The 21,602-nt window shown below is 41.0% G+C and overlaps 1 protein-coding gene, 1 long non-coding RNA gene and 2 pseudogenes across 6 annotated transcripts in view; 2 read left to right on the forward strand and 2 right to left on the reverse strand.

Moving 5' to 3' along the window:
* Nucleotides 1–21,602, reverse strand: part of Tafa4 (TAFA chemokine like family member 4) — a 256,609-nt gene that overhangs the window by 170,341 nt on the left and 64,666 nt on the right. The gene's annotated exons all lie outside the window — the stretch shown is intronic.
* On the forward strand, nucleotides 1,201–12,915 carry LOC106010141 (uncharacterized). 2 transcript variants are annotated; one of them, XR_015439496.1, is made up of 3 exons: nucleotides 1,208–1,275; nucleotides 12,151–12,370; nucleotides 12,523–12,915. It is a non-coding gene; the product is annotated as an uncharacterized LOC106010141 (long non-coding RNA). The 2 variants fall into 2 exon arrangements; XR_015439497.1 differs by lacking the exons at nucleotides 12,151–12,370; nucleotides 12,523–12,915 and adding an exon at nucleotides 1,363–1,518 and having other exon boundaries at nucleotides 1,201–1,275.
* LOC101715250 (EP300-interacting inhibitor of differentiation 1-like) lies at nucleotides 5,891–9,443 on the reverse strand (annotated as a pseudogene).
* Nucleotides 10,538–11,477, forward strand: LOC147826357 (histone acetyltransferase KAT7 pseudogene; annotated as a pseudogene).

Here is a 21,602-nt window from a genome sequence, read left to right on the forward strand (position 1 = left end):
CAAAACATAATGGATATATTCATTGTAGGATGGTGGCACATATAAATAGTGCATTTTTACTTCCCCTTCTCATCCTCACCATCCCATCTCCTCCATTATCAGATCCCATTCTCATCTCCACAAATTCTATCTCCCTGTTTCCTATCATCTTTCTTTTCTTCTGCTCTTTAAATTATTTATACTTTGGGTTTATCAAATAAAAGAAACCTTGTGATATTTAACCTTCTGGTTCTGATCTGGTTCACTTAGCATCATGGACTCAATGTGCGTCCATTTTTCAACAAATGATTAAATTTCTCCTTCTTTACTACTAAATTTTTGCATCTTTGTGGCTGAGTAGTACTCCACTGTATATACATACCATGCTTTCTTTATTCATTCATCTGTTGATAAACACATAGGCCACTTCCAAGATTTAGCTATTATGAGTTTTACAACATGCATATGCATGTATCATTGTAATATGATGTTATCTTAGTTACTTTCTCATCGTTGAGACACAATGCCCAACACCCACAAGTTAAATGAGGAAAGGTTTATTTGCCTCAAAATTTGTGGAGGTTTCAGTCCATAGTTGGCTGGCTCCAAGGCAGGGCTGCATGATAGAAGAGAAAGAGCTCATGGCATGGCAGTAGAAAGCAGATAGAGATCAGGGGAGAAGGGAGAAAGATATGCCCACAGTCACGCACCTCCTCCACCAGGCTTCCCCTCCCAACATCACAGTTAGCTATAAATTAATCAGTGGACTAAATGTATGAGTATCACCCATCTATGATCCAACCACCTCCCCAAAGCCCCACTATGAATACATGCGGGGACATCTCAATATAAACCATTACAGATGTCTTTAACTATTCCAGGAAGATACCCAGAAGAGATATAACTGCTCAGATGGAATTTCTATTTTTAAGTTTTTTAAAACTCTTTAACACATTAACTCAGACTAATTTATTTAGAAATACTATTTTAATTTATTAAAATGGCTAGCTCATTTTAAAATAAATCTATTTTCAAGAATTCACATTAACTTTCTCTAGAAAATGAGAAAATGTATCACAAAAAAAAATTGTAACTACTAAAAATATATGAAGTGAAGACAAGCAGCTTGAAGCTCCTGGGGCAGTCCCGGGCCATGCCCACGGCACAGTGAGGTCACAGAGGCATCTTGCAGCCCCACCCCCACCTGAAGCTCTCTAAACTGTGGTGACCAGACCAGTGAGAAGAGACAAGCAGCTTGAAGCTCCTGCGGCCCTCCAGGGCTATGCCCATGGCACGGTGAGGTCCCCTTAGCCGCTCAGTGTATCCCCCGCCCCGTGCCCCTCCTACCTTCTGGCTTTTCTGCTACCTGGTCCCACACTACAGAGGCACAGGAGATTATAAACACCCTTGTCCTGAGAGCCACAAGATGAAGTAGAAGTTAGTAACAGAAAGACGCCTTCTCAGGCTCCTCGAAGAACACTGAAGCTCAGCAGAAAAGTAAAGAGAATCTCTACAATAAAGGCACATCAGACCACTGTACTTGGTCTGCTGCTGGCTTGCTGAGACTCATTGACTTGTATATGCACAGGGATTCCTACCTTGCCTACTGTGACAGCGGAGACATACCCTGAAGGAGGCCCATAATTTCTTTTGCTATTTGCAAAAAAGAAAAAAAAATTTTTCTTATTTTTAATTCTTAAATTTTACTTTTTTTCTACTCTTCAAAGTTTTACTTTTCTTTCTGTTATCTTTTCTTTCTCTCTCTCTCACTCATTCTCTCACTGTCCCACATTGCTCCTCATCGCCCCATTTGCTCCTCATCTCCCCATTTGCTCCTCATCTCCCCATTTGCTCCTTTCTGCACTGAATTCAGATTTCTCCCTTACTGTTCTTTTCTTCTCTTTTTCCTTCTCTTGATTATCATTAGGTTGAAAGGAAAGTAAATTTGGAATCTAGCCTCCCTGTTGCTGTTAGGTGATTCTATTCACATCTTTGTTCTTTCATTCTGCCATTTTCTCTTGCCTTGAACAACTTCTTAGAGTTTGTGTGATCCTTCCCTGTCTTCTGGCCTCACCGCTAATCTTACCTGTTCTTTATACCTGTCCCTCCCTCCCCAACTACTTTTAGCTCCCCACCCCAAAGGGGAAAGACACTATATTGGAGACTTTATTCATTATAAACTTAAGTTGGGTTGATCCTTGGTTTTAATTTAACTCACATAGTTAAAAGTGATAGATTAATAACTACCACAAATTGTCATTTTCTGAACTGTGCTTGATGCTATGGTATTGCTGACTATGTCATTTGGGCTAACATGTCGTGATTGATCTAATTAGTTTTCCTTCCCGGTATAAGAAAAATATAATAGCTTCAGAGTCATTAGAGTCTCAAAACCCAAACACAAGCTATATCTGGAAGACACCTCTGAAAAGCAATCATTCCACAAGGGTTTTAAACACAAGCAACAAAGATACCTACATTAAGCAATCTTGAAATATCAACACAGGAGTGAAATCAAGGACAGTACCAAAAACAAAAATGAGAAGACACTTAAGCAAGACCCAAACGCAGGCTTCCACACCACAAAAAGGAAATTCTGGGGGAAATGAGGTGGAAAAGTCTAATAAGCAACCACTTGGACAACCTGAACTGACAGCACAGGAAGTAACAAAGCAGATGCATGAGGCTCTAGAAAATTTCAAAACAGAAATAATCTCCCAGATAAATACAGACATGGTGAGCAGAGGGAAAGACATGATTAGAAGTTCTAGAGCAGAAACAGATAAGAAAATAGATGAGCTCAGAAACATGCTGGAAGCCAGGAATGCCCAGCATAAGACAGAAATGGAAAACATGATTGACCAACATAAGAAAGAAATAGAATCCATGAAACAGACTCAAGCAGATATTCAGGAGATTAAAAACTCCATTGAAAGCATGCAGAGCAGACTAAGAGAATGTGAAGACAGAATATCAGATATAGAAGACAGGATTGTGGTTAAGGACCATGAAAACAGAGATTTCTTAAAGATAGTAAGGGACCATGAAAAATCAATCCAACAGCTGCTAGATGATGCAAAGAAGAATAACATAAGAACCACAGCAGTCCAGGAAAAAACAGGAGAAAGTACAACGAACATAAAAAAACTGTTCACAGAAGTAATAGTAAATAACTTCCCAGACAGAGGTAGAGAATTGGACGTACAGATAAGTGAGGCATATAGAACTCCATCCAGCCATGACCAAAAAAATCTTCGCCTAAACATATAATAGTCAAGATCCCAGAAACCCAACAGAAGAAGAAAATCCTACAGGAAGTTAGAGAAAAGAAACAAATCACCTACAAAGGAAAGCCCATCAGCATCACGGCATATTTCTCAACACAAACCCTCCAATCAAGGAGAGCTTGGAGTGAAGTATTTCAAGCCCTAAAAGAAAATAACTTCCAACCTAGACTGTTGTATCTGGCAAAATTATCTTTCAAAATCAAGGTGGAAATTAGATACTTCCATGACAAAGAACACCTGAGAAATTTCTTGAAGGCCAAACCAGCACTCCAAACAATTTTAAGCAATATCCTGGAAAAAGACAATGAAGGTCACAACTCCATGAGGCCCAGCAGAGAGAAAGCACCATGCAAGGTAAGACACAAAAGCGAAAGGGGGGAAAATAAGAAATAAAAGAGCCAACAAGAGTAAAACATCAGGACAAGGATGAGTCAATATCTGTCAATTATAACTATCAATGTTAATGGCCTCAATTCACCAATCAAAAGAAATAGACTGGCAGAATGGATTAAGAAGCAAAACCCAGCAATATGCTGTATACAAGAAACACACCTAACTCAAAAGGAAATCCATAGACTGAAAGTAAAAGAATGGAAAACAGTTCTCCACACAACAGGAACCCAGAAAAAAGCAGGCATAGCAATCTTATTTGCAGACAAAGTAGATTTCAAACCAAAACTAATTAAGAGAGACAAAGATGGTCATCACATCCTTGAGAAGGGAAAAATCCAAGAGAAAGAGATGACAATCCTAAATATATATGCACCAAATACAAATGCCCTCAACTATACAAAACAAATATTAATGGACATGAAAAACCAAATAAGCACTAATACAATTGTACTGGGGGACCTCAACACCCCTCTATCACAAATAGACAGATCAACTAGAAAAAAATTAACAATGAAATTCTCGAACTACACGAAGCTATTGAACACATGGACTTAATAGATGTTTACAGTGTTCTACCCCACAAAATCAGAATACACATTCTTTTCAGCTGCATACAGGTCATTCTCCAAAATAGATCACATGCTAGCTCATAGGACATATCTAAGTAAATGTAAAAGAATCGAAGTTATCCCCTGTATATTATCAGACCATAGTGCAATACAACTGGAGATCAATAACATAAGAAACTGCAAAACTCATACAAACACATGGAAATTGAACAACAACCTCCTGAACAACCAATTGGTGACAGAGGAAATTAAAGAAGAAATTAGACAGATTCTACAAGTAAATGATAATGCCAGTACAACATACAGGAATCTGTGGGACACAATCAAAGCAGTTCTACATGGGAAATTCATAGCAGTGAATGCCCATATTAGGACAACAGAGAGAACTCAGTTAAATAACTTAATGCAGAAACTCAAGCTCCTAGAAAAAGAAGAGCATAACAAACCCAAAGCTCGTACAAGAAAGGAAATTATAAAGATCCAAGCAGAAATCAATGCAATGGAGACTAAGAGAAGGATACAAAAAAAAACAATGAATCAAAGAGTTGGTTTTTCGAAAGAATAAAAAAAAAATCAATAAACCTTTAGCCAACCTTATCAAAAAAAGGAAAGAAAAGGCTCAAATCCATGCAATTAAGAATGAAAAAGGTGAAGCCACAATAAATCCAGCAGAAATCCAGAGAATCATCAATACCTACTTTGAGAACCTGCACTCTAATAAAATGGAAAACACAAAAGAAATGGACAGATTCCTAGATACATACGAATTGCCAAAAATTAAATGAAGAAGATATAGAAATTCTAAACACCTCAATTACAATGAGTGAAATTGAAAATGTAATTAAAAACTTACCAACAAAGAAAAGCCCAGGTCCTGATGGCTTCACTGCTGAATTCTATAAGACATTTAAAGAAGAACTATTGCCATTACTCTTTAAACTCATCAAGGAAATTGAAAGGGAAGCAAGGCTTCCAAATTCATTCCTGGAAGCAAGTGTAACTTTGATTCCAAAACCAGGGAAAGACCCAACCCAAAAAGAGAACTACAAACCAATCTCCCTAATGAACATAGATGCAAAAATCCTCAACAAGATATTGGCAAACAGAATACAGAGTGTCATCAAGAAGATCATACACGCTGACCAAGTCGGATTTATCCCAGGGATGCAAGGATGCTTCAACATCCATAAAGCAATAAATGTAATACACTATATTAACAGAGTCAAGGACAAAAACCACAGGATCATCTCAAGAGATGCAGAAAAAGCATTTGACAAAACCCAACACCCATTCATGATAAAAATGCTACAGAAAATTGGAACAGGAGGTCTTTATCTCAACCTGATTAAGGCTATCTATGAAAAACCAACAGCCAACATCATGCTAAATGGTCAAAAACTGAAAACTTTCATGCTAAAATCAGGAACAAGACAGGATGCCCACTATCACCACTCCTGTTCAATACTGTTCTGGAAACATTAGCCATTGCAATTAGAAAAGAGAAAGAAATCAAAGGAATAAAGATAGGAAAGGAAGAAGTGAAACTGTCGTTATTTGCTGATGATATGATACTTTACATAGAAGACCCAAAAAACTCAGTCAAAAGTCTTCTAGACCTAATTGACAGATTCAGCAGAGTAGCTGGATACAAGGTCAACACTCAAAAAACAATAGTCTTTTTTTTTTTTACTTCCACAGACATTTTAATGTCTACATTTGAAACTTTCTAAGAGACAGCTTAGTTTGTGACTTTTAAAAATACCATAGCTATGACAATGGATTTTCCTGAAGTATAGATCACAGTTGTTTTATAAATGACCAAGATACATGTACAAACAAGATTTCAGATGCTCTTGGAAACACATTTTAGGGTACTGCACATATGATACATGTAGTTTTAGTTTGCTCATTCTTCTGGAATTATGAAGAATATTCAATTCATTTTACACTGCAAATTTAGTATTTGATTACTCTAACTTGGATAGATCACAACATAGAATTTAAAACTTTTCTCAACAGGCTTTCTTCCAAATAACAACCACATCTCTTGGGCATATTTTTTTGACTCATTACATAATTTGGATCAGTGGGCTCTTGTATTGGTCATGATTTATTCTTGCAAAACCATCTTTACAGTGAAACAAATATGAAAGAGATCTTCCCCAATACAAAGTCAAAGCCACAGGTGTTCCAGGCTGTTCTTGGAAAGCAGACTAGTCAACAGTCCTAAGATCTTTTTCTTTCCTGATTCTTTTCCTTTTTCACAACTGTCCAGTCACTGTCCTTGTCTTCTACTCTGAAAAACAAAAAACAACTTTTCTGTTTGGAGACCGAGTGTTTTCATTGGCACAGAACGATTTGGAATAACCCCCAAAGACATCGGAATGTTGGGCTCTCCTCCAGTCGTGTCCTCCTCTGATGTCAGCATCCAGGATTTACTCTCTGTCAATCATCTCGTGGCAACAGAGTTCTTCGGTCAGGTGGTTGACGACCATCAGTGAGAAGAGCTCCTCGATGAAGGCGAGCTGATCGAAGGGGGTCTTCTCGTAGTGCATCTGGAACCCACCGTCCAGGGCGGCCTCCTGTGCCCGGGATGTTCTCAGGAACATCTTGTTGGCCTCCTCCAGGACGGCCGAGACGCGGTAGCCGGCCCCGCTCAGCGGCTCCTCCTCTGGGTAGTCCTAGTCGTCCTTCCAGTCATCCAGTTCCTCGGCCTCGTCCTCGCCCTCCAGTCCCAGGCCCAGGACCTGGCCCTGCTGCTACCCGGGGCTGGGCCCGTGGGCCAGGCCCGCTCAGCCCCGAGGCGCCACCATGGGCTGCGCGCACCCCTCCTCCTCCTCCAGGAGCAGTGTGGCCCAGCCGCTCAGGGCCACCTCCCAGCTGCCATGCCGCCTACCTCCATCTGCGGGAGGTCGTCCTTGCCCGGCATCACGTTCATCTGCAGGTCCTTGCACTCTTCGTACAGCTCGCAAAGCTCAGCCATCTCTGCCATGGCTGAAACCGCTGGACCACTTACGAAGCGCTTTTGGCCAACAATATAGCCTTCTTATATGCAAATAGCAGACCCATTGAGAGAGAAATTCGGGAAATAATTCCTTTTATAATACCATCTAAAAAAACGAAATATCTAGGAATCAACCTAACAAAGGAAGCAAAAGACCTCTACACTGAAAACTACAGCACTCTGAAGAAGGAGATCGAAGAGGATATAAGAAAATGGAAAGATGTCCCTTGTTCCTGGGTAGAAGAACCAATATAGTGAAAATGGCCATACTTCCAAAACTACTATATAGATTCAATGCAATGCCAATTGAAATTCCAACAATATACTCCACAGAACTAGAGAAAACAATCCAAAAATTCATTTGGAAACAGAAGAAACCTAGAATAGCAAAAGCAATTCTAGGCAACAGAGACATGGCTGGGGGCATCACAATCCCCAACTTGAAACTATACTACAAAGCTACTGTGATGAAAACAGCATGGTACTGTGAAAGAAACAGACCCGAAGATCAGTGGAATAGATTAGAAGATGCAGAAACAACTCCACACATACTCAGTCACCTCATCTTTGACAAAGGAGCCAACCACCCTCATGGGAGGAAACGTAGCCTATTTAATAAATGGTGTTGGAAAAATTGGATTCCAACCTATCAGAGATTAAAACTGGACCCATACCTATCACTGCACACTAAACTAAGATTGAAGTGGATTAAAGATCTAAATATTAAGTCAGAAACACTAAACTTGCTGGAAGATAAGTTAGGTAGAACTCTTGATGACACTGGCATAGGAAAAGGCTTTATGAACAAATATTCAGTAGCACAGGAGCTATCACAAAGAATCGACAACTGGGATCTCATTGTATTAAAAAGCTTCTGCACCGCAAGAGAAACTACCAACAGAGCTAAAAGACAACCTGCAACGTAGGAAGAAATATTTAGCACCTGTAGCTCAGAGAAAGGTCTACTATCGAGAATATATAAAGAACTGAAAAAAATCTGACCTCCCAAATTCAAAGACCCAATTCAAAATTGGACATCCGAAATGAATAGACATTTCTCAGACAAAGAAGTAAAAACAGCAAATAAATATATGAGCTGGGGATTTAGCTCAGTGGTTCTGCCACCTGCCTTGCAAGCACAAGGACCCAAGTTCGATACCCAGTACTAAAAAAAAAAAAAAAAAGGGCTGGCGATAATTTATGGGCTGGGGATTTAGCTCAGTGGTTCCACTGCCTGCTGCGCAAGTGCAAGGACCTGAGTTCAATCCCCAGTACCAAACAAAAAAACCAAACAAAAAAATAAATACATGAAAAAATGTTCAATATCACTGGTCATTCAAGAGATGCAGATGAAAACAACACTGAGATTCCACCTCACCCCACAAAGAATGGCTGCTATCAAGAAATCAACCAATAACAAATGCTGGTGCAGGTGTGGAGAAGAAAGGAACCCTTCTCCATTGTTGATAGGAATGTAGAATGGTGCAACCACTGTGGAAATCAGTATGGAGATGCCTCAAAGAACTAGGACTACAGGTCCCATTTGACCCAGCTATTCCCCTACTGGGAATCTTCCCCAAAGAATTAAAAGAATCACACCACAGTGATATATGTGCACCTATGTTTATAGTGGCACAGTTTGTAATAGCTAAAGCTTGGAAACAGCCCAAGTGCCCATCGACTGGACACTGGATAAAGAAGATGTGGTTTTTTTATAAAATGGAGTACTACTCAGCCATAAAAAATGAGAAACTAGAGACATTTATAGCTAAATGGATGCATATTGAGGCCATGCTCTGAAGTGAAATACATAGGACACACATGTGTATATACTGAATAGTTTCTCTAGTGTGAGAAATTGAAAGTGCAAATAAGGACAAAAATGATTAAAATGAATAATTGATACTTTGAAATAAGAAAAGGTCCAAGGGTTTGGGGATGGTGGAAGGAAAAAGGGAAAGGGAAGATGGAAAGGAAAAACTATGAGAAAAAAAATAATGGAATCAAACTCTGTGTAAATAGGGAAGGGTGGAGGGGGTGAAGGGTGCACAGGTCATGGGAGAAAAAATAAAAACTAAGATACATCATGTTCTAGTACAAACACCCAATAATAAATGTAAATGTATTTTATACCTAAAATGTACCAATAAATACATATATTAAAATATATATATATATATGAAATGCATCACATACAAAAATTAACTCAAAACAAATAGACCTAAATGTAAAGCCTAATATTGAAAAACATCTTCAAGAAAACAAAAAGAAATCTCTGTGATATTTGGTTACAGGTAAATATTTCTAAGACACCAAAACACAATACATTTTTTAAAAAGCAAAATGATAAATTAAATTTCACCAAAGCAAAGCAAAAAGAAACTTCTACCCTTTAAAAGATACAATTAAGAGAATGATAAGCCACAGACTAGAAGAAAATATTTATAATGTTATTATCTGATCAGGGAATTCTATCAAGAACATGTAAAGAACAATCAAATTCAATATGAAGGAACAACCTAAAAAAACCATAAACAATTTGAATCGTTCAGAAAGATAGGCAAATGGCAAAAAGCAAATAAATAAACATGACACTTTATTAGTCATCAGAAAAACATAAATTAAACCTGAAATGATCTCATTCCATATGTATTAAAATGGCTAAACTTAGAAATACAGACCATAGTCAGACCTGGCAAGAATTTTAAGGAATTAGAACACTTGTTCACCACAGATGAGCATGTGTTGGTACAAGCACTTTGGAAATCAGTTTCTTAAAAAGCCAAACATGCTCTTGCTCTCTCCTCTCTCTCCTCTCTCTTTCGAGTCCACTCTGTGTTGCCCAGGCTGTCCTTGAATTCCTGGGCTCAAGCAATCCTCCTGTCTCAGCCTCCTGTGCATCTGGGACTATAGGCACACATCTCTGTACCTGGCTGGAACTCAAGTGAGAGCACAGAGCCGGGATAAGCAGATAGAAGAAAGCATGCTGTTCCACAGGCAAGATGACAACAAGAGGCATGGAACCAGGCACCAGGCACCAACAGAAAGGCAGCTGTGATATAAAGAAAAGGTGGCTGAACTTAGGAAGAAAAGAAATTCTGGACTGAGCAAAGAACAGAAAAAGAAATACATGGAGCACAGGCAGACCTACAAGAACACTCAGGAACCTCTCTTAGAAAACCTAACAAGCGAGGATGACTTGGATCTCTTCCGCAGAGCACAAGCCCGGGCCTCGGAGGATTTGGGTTTCCTCACGTCTTTCAGTAGTTGCTCGGAAACTGTGATGGTGAACCTTTTAGAGCTTTGAATGTCCCAAAAGCCTGCTGTGGAGACTTTAAGCTCTGCAGGGCCAAATTATAGAGGGTAGCAATATGATTAAAACAATCACCTTTGGCCACTATGAGCTCAATACTTGTTACCATTCTCCCTGAGGAGTATGCATGGCTGGGACATCTCTACATGTGTGAATTCTGTTTAAAATATATGAAGACCCAAATGATACTCCACTGGCACATGGCCAAGTGTGTGTGGAAACACCCACCTGGAGACGAGTGTTCGAAGTAGATGGCAAAAAAACCAAAATCTACTGCCAAAACCTGTGCCTATTGGTCAAGCTATTTCTGGACCACAAGACATTATATTATGATGTAGAACCCTTCCTGTTCTACATCATGACAGAAGCGGACAACACTGGCTGTCACCTGATTGGATATTTTTCCAAGGAAAAGAATTCATTCCTCAACTACAACGTATCCTGTATCCTTAGCATGCTTCAGTACATGAGACAGGGCTACAGCAAGATGCTCATTGATTTCAGTTATTTACTTTCCAAAGTGGAGGAAAAAGTCGGCTCCCCAGAACGACTGCTCTCAGATTTGGGACTCATAAGCTATCGCAGTTACTGGAAAGAAGTGCTGCTCCACTATCTGCACAATTTCCAAGCCAAAGAGATTTCTATCAAAGAAATCAGCCAGGAGACGGTTGTGAACCCTGTGAACATTGTCAGCACTCTGCAAGCCCTTCAAATGCTCAAGCATTAGAAAGGAAAACACCTGGTTTTAAAGAGGCAGGACCTGATTGATGAATGGATAGCCAAAGAGGCCAAAGGGTCCAACTCCAATAAAATCATGGATCCAAGCTGCTTAAAATGGACACCTCCCAAGGGCACTTAAAGTGGTCTGTCACTCTGAGCCAGCAGACCCCAGCAGTAGGAATCCACCACCTAGGGATCTGTCATTTCTATTGCTCTCTTGATTGGTAAGTACAGAACTCTTTGGGAAGGCCAAGCCCCTCAGGACTGTCCTGGCTCCGCCCTCATGTACACTGTAGACGCTGGTTCTGGGGAACTGTTGTTTCTGCCTCAGTGAGGTTGCCTGGATGGGACCCGCACCGGCCTAAGGTGCAGCTCCCTCGTAGCACTGACACAAGGAGTTCTATTCCGGTACTGTACCTGTCCAGTCACTGGTTCCATCTCGTGTCCTCTGAGCCTCGTTCTAGTGCTTCTTGCCACGTGGTCACCAGACCTCCAATGCAGTTGCCAGGCAGGACCTTTGCGGTTACTCCTCCCACTCGTGTTTGGGGAGTGGTAGGGAAGGGCTGGCACCTGGGACCATTCACCTCAGAGTGCACCTCGCTTTCCCTTTTATGCCTCCCTTTCTGTCCTTATCCGGCTGACCAGAGCCAAGGACTTGCGAAGAGCCTCCCAGGCGTTAGTCTCGGTCACAACGAATAATCCATCTGAATCAGATGACGGCGAGAGGAATAAGCCAGTGATTCCGTACGGATCTGTGCTCACCTGTGGGCAGTGGGCAGTGGGCAGAGTCTCGGTGGAAGAGAATGGATGCTTCTTTTAGCCTCACCAGAAAGTGCCCTGAAGTGAACATGCTCTTTTTGCCCCTTGGCCCCTTTACTTTTGCAGGTGCCAAAATATTTTCCAGTCCTCTTGATCATGCTACACTGTGACCGGTTAGCTCTGCTGCACAAACCTCCACTTGCACGTCAGTCACACTGATTTTGCCCTGAGCCTCTGGGAGAAGTTGAGAGTGACGGGAAATGATTTCCACATCACAGCCTGTGACTCAGGGAGGCAGAGTGGCCGTCCTGCCGAGGTTTGCTTCTCCAGCAGCGTCACTCTTCCGGTAGGACTGAAGTACTTCCACGCCCCAAAGCTCCTCCTCCTCTTCCTTTTTGGGATGTTCCCCCCGCCGTCCCCCTCTCCTCTGGTCTCCCACTTCGGTGTTGTCCGAGTACAGGAAGAAATGCTCCCTCTGATTTTTCCCACGCCCATTAGAACCTGCTATCTTGGGGCAGCCTTTGAAGTCTGACATGTCGCCCTCCCCAACTCGGTCTCCTGTGACACCGACACCGCTGGTCCGGTCACGTGGCGCCCTCGCCACAATCCCGACTCTGGGCATTTGTGCCTTGCTCTAGGCATCTCTGTACACTGCTGATACTCACTGTGGGTTTCGGGGAGCTGGTTTTAATCATGGTCGGTGGCGGATCCCCTCCAGTGTCACTGTTCAACCTTATCCAAAAGCAACTTCACTGGGGGTTTTCTTAAGGGGTGAAGGGCTTCTACAGACGCCACGTCCTTCCCTGTGTGTGGTAGAATGTGCTTCTATATCTACTCAATAAAGCATGCTCTCTGCTCAAAAAAAAAAAAAAAAACAAAAAAAAAGCCAAACATACATCTACCACATGAACCAGCCATTCTGTTCCCTAAATAGTTACCCAGGAGAAATGGAAATATAGGTCGGTAGAAATGCTTGTACAACATGATCACAGCAGCTTTATTTGTAATAGCCAAAACTGGAAAAATTCCAAATGTCCATCAACAAGTGATTACATAAAGATGTGAGGCATATAATGAATATTATTCAGCAAAAAGAAAGAAGCTAATCTGTCAAATGAAAATTTTTATTTAAAAAGTTCAAGAAGAAAAGCTATTAATACAGGCAACAATATAGATGAGCCATAGGACAATTATGCAGACAGAATCAGACAAAAAGAGAGTGCATACAGCCTGTTTCCATTTAAATAGGATTCAAACTCATCTCTAGCGGCATTGTGTTAGTCAGCTTTCTGTGACTTTAACAAATATCTGAGGTAATAAGTTTATTAAGTGAAAGTGTTTATTGTGCTCAGTCTTGGAGGTTTCCGCCTGTGATCAGTTGGCCGCATTGCTTTGTGGCACTTCAGGGTGAAGAGTGCACAGCGGAGCAAAACCACTTGGCTTCTTGCTGGGCAGTGAAGAGGGGAAGGGGGGGCTGGAGTCTCACTGTCGGCATCCAGGGCCCACCCTCACTCGGTGCCACCTCTCAAAGCTTCCTCCACCGCCTCAAACCATCCAGCCAGCCTCCAGCTTTAACACCAGGGCCTTTGGGGAATACCCAGGATCCAAACCATAGCAAACAGATCTGTGGCTGCCTAGGGTGGGTGTGGAAGGGGGCAAGAGGGATGGATTACAAAGGAATGCACAGATACTTTGGGGCAGGATACAACCATCATCTGATCATGGGAATGGCTTCACGAGTGTATATGTACATTAAAATTTATCAAATTGTACACTTTTAAATATGTGTAGATTTTGTTCGTTACACCTCATTTAAACTGTTAAAAATAAAACTAAATGCATTTAGTTCCAGTCATAATATTAAATCCTTTACCTTATCTCATTTCACCTCCCCAAAACACTTTGTAATGAGGGATGTTGTTACGCCCATTTCCAGGAAAAAGAAACTGAGGCTCAGAAAGATAAGATAACTTTGGCAGGGGTCACTCAGGTAGGACTTCACAAAAGGCACCAACACTTCTTTTTGATGTTAAATAAATGTTTCCCAAAGCATTTGACAATTTAAGATAAATTAAACAGCTGCCAAGTAAACATATTTACACGGTGTATCTATTTGCTTAGCAAATCTCTTTTTCAGAGACAGCACATGGGTAAATGTCAGCGTTATCATTTCAGGATCAACGCAAATTCTGAAATTAATAGGGTTCAAATTCAGGTTTCAGTGATTCACAGAAAACACCCCGTTTTGTTATGTCATAAACCTACAAGCTGCAAGTCAAGCTTATTAAAAAACAAATTCAAGATCAGAACAACATGCAGCAGGAGAGAAAGGTTAATGCCCTTCCGGCCTCCTGGAGAAACCAAGCACCATAATATTTGCTTCTTTAGGACAAGAGAAACAGGTAGACACACACTAACCCACTCACACAAGATGGACAACCAAGATGTGGATCTAGCCATTTTGTGGATGCTTCTAGTTTCTTAATGGAATCTTAAAAGCAAACAACTAGAGAAGTAGTAACTGTGGGTGGTTGCTCCCTCCCTCTCTCCTTATACATGGGCATTGTTTCCTATCAGATACGGTTGGCTAGAAAGAGCTCAAACACACAGACCATTCCTCACTAGAAGTCACTGTCCTCTACTGTTCCACATTTACTTGAAAACCTGTCACATGACCCCAGAACTCCAGGGGAAGAGGGTAGAAAACAGCAAATTGTTCATTTGTTCCCTTCTTTCCCTCCAATCCAACCAGGCTTACAAAGCTCCTCTCTTAGGAAATTCCCTCCACGCAAGCACAAGGTCCCAAGTTCGATCCCCAGTACCAAAAAAAAAAAAAAAAAAAAAAAAAGAGGAAGAAGCAAACACTGATGGAAGCTGGGGATTTAGCTCAGTGGTTATGCCTCCTCCCTTGCAAGAAATGCCCTCCACTATCCCTTGTAAAGGCTTCCCAAATCAGAAATAAATTTACCCAAAGCAAATGGGACTTCTCAAAGTCTGTTCAAGAGGAGGAAAGCAGAGACCTTAACTTTGTACTCTTTCCAAGATCAAATTGTTCAAATGCCCACACCAAGTCCTGATTGCTGATATTTATTTCCAGCCCCTGAGCAAGTAGCTATGCAATGTCAGCACTGACCTGTGGAAAATTACCTGCTGCCAACAACACTGTGGATATTCATTTATTTCAGTTCATGCTCGTGTTATATTTTTCCTGAAATAAATTTCTCTACTGTTTCCATCTCTAGCTCTGGGGCCCCATTACTTTCTCCACAACAAGTGAGAAACAAGAAAACAGAGCCCAGTTGGAAATACCCACTGCCTTCAGCCCCACCTAGCTGTTTCTCTTGGTGACAGCTATCTGCTTCAGACACTCCCTAAACACAAGCTCTGATGGCACAGGGTGCTGGAGGTTCCATTGCTTGTAACTATTGCAAACACAGCCTTCACATAACCAATCAGTCTTTTTAAATGTGTTTTGAAATGCCTCTTCAATAATACTATTTCTAGCACACTATTCTGAGACCACCATATGGGCTAAAATATTTAAAACATCCAAGCAACACCTAGGAAACAGAAAGACCTCATTTTCCTTGCGGCCCTATCTCTACCCTTCCTATTTCTTTTTACAAATGATCTTACTTTCCCCTTATATGGAACAGAAGATTCTGCCTTCCTTGTATAGCACCAACCAACAGACAGGTGAGAAGCCCCAAATTGTGGGCTTTGTTTCAATGAGTTTAAGAATGCAGCTTGAAAGAAGAAAGAGTATGGTTCTTCCCCTTGGTAAGGAGAATATTCTAACTACTCAGAGAACTCTTCAAACTCCATGGCCTGCTCTGCCCCAGAGACGAAGTTAAGGGAGGGGAAAAAAAAACCACTCTGGCAGGTAGGTCGGCTGGAAGCTCAGGGAAGGAACCCAAATGCTTTCTTCCTGTCAGTGTGACAGCCCTTCCTTTCCATGGAAAAGGATTAAAGCAGGCTCATTTGTCAGATATTTCACAAAGCTGACCTTGCCAATGGCACTGGAACTTGAACTTGCAGCAGATGAAAAGAAGGCGAATAGTACCACCTCCTGTAATCTGTTCCTTTCCCCTCTTATTAAACACTGAGATTATGATGAGCCTGTCAAGATGGCACTGGAGAGAAATAATGTCAGGGACAATGGAGGTCAGTGGAATCTCTCACAAGTGGACACATAGATGAAAAAGGAGTAAGAATTTTCAGTCCTCCTGAAGAGGTGGAGATGGAGGGCACCTTTATGGAGGACTTGTATATTTCTCCCCAGGCTAACCGCGCCAAGTACAATTGAAACACACACCCGTCACCACTTAGGTTAGATTGTAGCTTGACAAGGGCAAGGGTCAAGCTCCCTTTTTTTTTTAGTTCTGAATCAGTGGTTCCCATCTTTGGCTACAGGTCTGAATGACTACTGTACCAATATAACTGCTACATAACACAGTCACCTGGGCTCCATCTTGCACCATTCAGAAGCACTACAGCTGTGGGGAGGCCTTGGGTTTTTTTAGTGTTAAAGCTGCCCAGGGAAAGGTGAAGTTAGCACCATCATATGGATGCTTTTCCATCATCACCAAAACAGGCTTTTTGAACCATGCCAGCACACTTTCTGTTTTTGTTCATATAACAGAGTAAGTTACAGTAGAGCTGCCCATGTAGAAAAGTGTCTCTACATTTAAGGAAGTAGCCATTTATCAGAAATGGGACAGGAGGAAGAAGACAGGGAAAACCGTAGGAGAAATTATACTGAAAACTGTGTCTTCAAGTTTCACTCCAGTGAGCAAATGCCCATCACTGGTCAAAATAAGCTCCCTGGTGAATAACTGAATGGCAGACATCAACACACACACATATGCATCCTACTTCAAATTAGTTTTCTACTTCTCTTTCCCTAAAAATAAATTCTTGTAGAGAATGTTCACATAGTTCATCAGAATATAGAACCACCTTCCTTCTCTTTATGAGCTGAGGTAACAAATCCCACATACTTGACCCTTTTCCTAAATTTAGGGGTCATTAAGAGGGGGGAAGCCCCAGAAGAAAATAAAACATAAAAGAAATTAAGTGAAAAAAGGGGAGAGAAAACAGTATCATCTGTAGCTGACCCATGAGAAGAAAAACCACCTGTAATTCTAATCTGAAAATAACATTAAGGCCTGATTCATTAGCTTCTGTTATTTATTTCAGCAGGCTCAAGGCACTTCTGGCTATTGAGTACTTAAAATTCATCTAGAGCCACATGTTTAAATGATAATAATTTAAATATATTGGGTTAAATAAAATACATTAGTAAAATTAATTTCACCTGTTTCTTTTTACTTTTTAATGTGGCTACAAAACATTTTAAATTACATGTATTTCTATTGAGCGATTCTAAGCCTAGCCTACCCCCTAGTGTCAAAATTTAGGCAATGCAGAAAAATCATATTTCAAAACTATCTGTATCCAATTTATTTTAGCCTGCAAAGTAAAAGCAGCAGCTCATACATGCAGCTTTATCATTTCCGAAATTAATACATTACATTTAGACCTCACTCAAAAAGTACCCTGCATCAGTTATATTCCTTATTCAATTGTTATCTTTGAAAAAAAACAGAAGTTACTTAAAATAGGAGCTAAAATAATCTAATCAAGGGTATCTTCAGGGTGACAGGGGACAGAAACATAAGCCCAAATGTGAAGGCAACAAATAGTCTTTAAAAACTTTCTCCTAAATTAGAAACAACTCAAAGCACCAAAAACACACAATCAGCGTGCATATTTTGTGTTAGCATTTATAACAGGGAAAACAATGAAAAATCTATAAATTCAAACAGTACAGAACTTCGGTGAAAAGGAGCATACTCAAAAACAGAAGCTGGGACTCATGAAAGTGTTTTGCAATTTTGAGCCCTTACTAGATAGACACCATTCTGAGCACTTTCTAGATATAAATGAATTGACTCGTGATTACTCACCGGGAGTATTTTATTCTCTTTTATTGTCCTCATATTACAGAAGAGGAGACTGAGTCCCAAACAGGGTTCAAAACTCATCCAAGTACAAAAGGAGGATGGAAGCAAACCTGAGGCTCACGCTACCGGTTTGCGGTAACAGAACCCTTTGTCTCTGAGCGTGCCTCTCACACCTTCAGCCTGTGACCCTGACCCACTCACCTGCGAGCTCCCAAGCGCAGCAATTTCTCAGGCTTTCACAATGCTTGACACTTGAGCAGTTCCTAATCAGTGGGGCAACCCCTCTACAGCAAGCAAGGGCTCTCCGCACCCACGAGTTTGGTGAAGGCTTTCTCTCCTTTTTAAATTTGAGTCAAAAGCTGCGTCCCTAGTGACTAGCTTCTAGTTAGCTTTTTTTTGGTACTGGGGCTCAAATTCAGGATCTTACACTTTTGAGGCAGGAGGTGGCACCACTGAGCTAAATCCCTAGCCCTGTAGCTAGCTTTTTGAACAATGATAAACAAGCCTTTTCACTTGTACATCATAAACCTTCAAATCCCAAAGGTATTGATCATATCTCTGTAAAGATACCCATAGCATTCAGCTACTTTCTGAATGAGTGATTTTTCAGGCTCCTTCCCTCCAGATGCCTCTAAATTTTAAACCAGCTTCCATTTAATGGGTGTCTACTATGTGCTTGACCCTTCACCCACTTTTTCTTGAGCCATCCCAGTAAGTCCACATAAAGTAGGCATGCATTAGCATTTCACTCTTACCGATGATGTCACAGGTTCGGAGGTTAAGTGGCCCGGTTAAGGTCACACAGGGAGGCCATAGTAGAGAAAGAATTGTATTTGACTCTAGGACCCCAGCCCTGGATTTCCTCTGCTCCCTCACTGCCAACTGTATACCAAATTTTGGGGCCTTTGTATGCTGACACCAATTAGGTTTAAAAGTCACTGGGCATCACAACATTTGGTGAACCAGCCCAGTTCAGGTCATACTTAAAGCTCCCTGGAGAAATGGAACTATTAAAATGATCTTGTAAATCAGTAGCACCAAGCTCCTAACTCCCTCAGCTCCACCAAAAGAGCAGCATAGCTATCTACAAAGGAGAAAAATCTAATTGTTAAATTGCTCAAATAGTCCCAGGGATAAATCCTGGGGATGGATGGTGCTTTATGTCCTAATCTCATCATGCCCACACAGGATGAAACTTTCTGAAATGTTTCTGAAACATCCCTACGCTGTTAATTCCGCAGGACACCCCAGTTTCTGACACTGCCTGACCGTCTTCCCATTGCTCTGTGTTTGCTGCCCTCATGTGGGAAATGTTATTACTTACAGGGCAAAAAGAAGAAAAAAAAGAACAAACGCACAAATGGTTGGTTAAGCAATAACAAAGTTAACCCTGGCTTCCTTTTAAGAGAAATGACCGGCCAATGCATCCCTTCACCTATTCCACGGCTTGGGGCTACAGAAGACCTAAACTGGGTCTCCTGCTCCATCATTTTGATGAAGAGAATTCTAAACAGAAGTCTAAAACAACAAAAGCAGTCTTTTGTGGTATTTTAATTCCTTAAAGAATATTACCTCTGAACTCTTATGGAAGTTTGTCACTTCTAAGATCCTTAAGGAAGGATTCCCACCAGCCATTGTGTGAAAATTAAGTGCCATTTGTTTTGTTTTTAACTCTTGAAAATTGAATTTTCAATCCACAGCTAACACCTCCCACCTCCCAAAATTGGTGGTAGGTTCCCACCTTTTTCATCCTCTGGCTTTATCTTAGCCAGCTGGGTGGGATAATGTTATAAAACATCTCCTTTTTTATACACAATGATCAGCAACCCACTCTCCTAAGCTAAGCCCTTAGAAGCATCTAGCAAGCTTCTAACTAGGGTTTCCTGGGGCCACCACTCCTCTAGTTGGCAGGCACTAACGCAAAGCCTTAGGGCCATGCTCACAGTTGTCCTGGAAGCTCATGTGCAAACTTCCATGGGTCACCTGCTGCAACTCGCTCCCTGGTCAGGTTGCCTACAATTCAGCCCACAGAGCAGTTTCTCAGCACTGCTGTGCACAGCACCCCCTTGTGTGAGGATCTTGTATTTTCTTCTCTTGCCAGTCGTTAGAGAAAACCTACACTATAGAATGGGACAGGCTAGGCAGTGGGGAAAGAGGAAGGCACAGGGCTAGGACAATCCAAATCCTCCAGTGCTCCCAATTCACAAAATTTTTCACAAATCAACAAATGACGAATAAGATCAAAAAGAAAATGGATAAAGGACACAATAGTCCAGAGAAAAACAAATACAAATAATCCATCAATATATTAAGTCTTTAGTCAAAAAGAGAGGTAAGTTACAGCCATCGGACAGCAATTGTTATGGCTTTATTAGCAAAACATTAAAGCTTGACAGTACCCAAAGTTGAAGAGGGCGTGGAAAAACAGGCATTATCATTCCTATTACTGTTGGTAGAAACATACTAAATAAGTCTAAAAGTTCTAGAGGACATTTGGCATTCTCAAATTATGAAATGCATGGTGCTGGAGACTACGGAATGCTCGGAAAATGCTCATCTCTTCTTCCTGGGCTCGAAGCTAGAATGTTTCCCAGCTTCCCCTACAATTGGGTGTGGTCATGATGAAGCCCTAGTGAAAATGGCAAGCAGGAAATCCACACCCAAGTCTGTCTCATTAGCACCCTCTATGTGAACTAACCCCCTCCATAATTATTCCCCTCCTCACTCCTAGCTGGCTGGAATGGACACAACTCCACATCATCCTTGAAAACCAAATGTTGAAAATAACAAAGCTTCTGTCCACCATGGGTTACAAAAGATTGTAGCAAAGGGGAACCATCTAGCTCACCCATTTAGCCACTCCATACTCATGAGCAAGAGATGAAATTTTCTTCTGACGGAGCCCTGACTTGGTCTGTGTGGTCTAATTAGTTACAGCAATTAGCCTACTCTCTCTAACACATGTACATGCACTGTAACTCAGCAATTTCACTAGAAATTTTTGTGAAGAGAAGACATACATAATTGTACAAGTCAGATAATTAATCAAAATTGGAATAACCACATAATTTATGGCATCTAACACATTACCACGAAGTCTTAGAGTAACAGAGATCTGTGACTAACCAAGGAAAAGACTTCTAAACTATTGTTAAATGGCAGTAGGGGTGGGGGGACAGTCATGAAAGAAGGTGCACAGTGACATGTATGTGTGCAAATACATACTGTCATACATATTCTTTTTCTTTTTCTTTTCCTTAAATTCTTTTATTGGTACATTTTAGGTATACAATACGTTTATATTTATTATTGGGTGCTTGTACCTGTACATGATGTATCTTGGTTCTTATTTTTTCCCCATTACCTGGGCGCCCTTCACCCCTCCATCCTTCCCTATTTACACAGACTTCGTTTTTTAGGGAGATAGCCAAGAAAAAGTTAAAAGGATATAACTCTCATTAGTGCCTATATTATTTGGAATTTTTACCACCAGAAGGAAACTGTATAACTTATTAGATGGCAACAGATTGTTATGTTTTGTATCTAAACATCCCCCAAAGCCTCATGCACTCATAAGTAGAGCTTTTCTGAGCTGACTATGTCTAGGGTGCG

The sequence above is a fragment of the Heterocephalus glaber genome, unplaced genomic scaffold, assembly GCF_053883595.1.
Source record: "Heterocephalus glaber isolate CG9 unplaced genomic scaffold, H.glaber_assembly_v1.0 deba00001472, whole genome shotgun sequence".
NCBI classification, from domain to species: Eukaryota; Metazoa; Chordata; class Mammalia; order Rodentia; family Bathyergidae; genus Heterocephalus; species Heterocephalus glaber.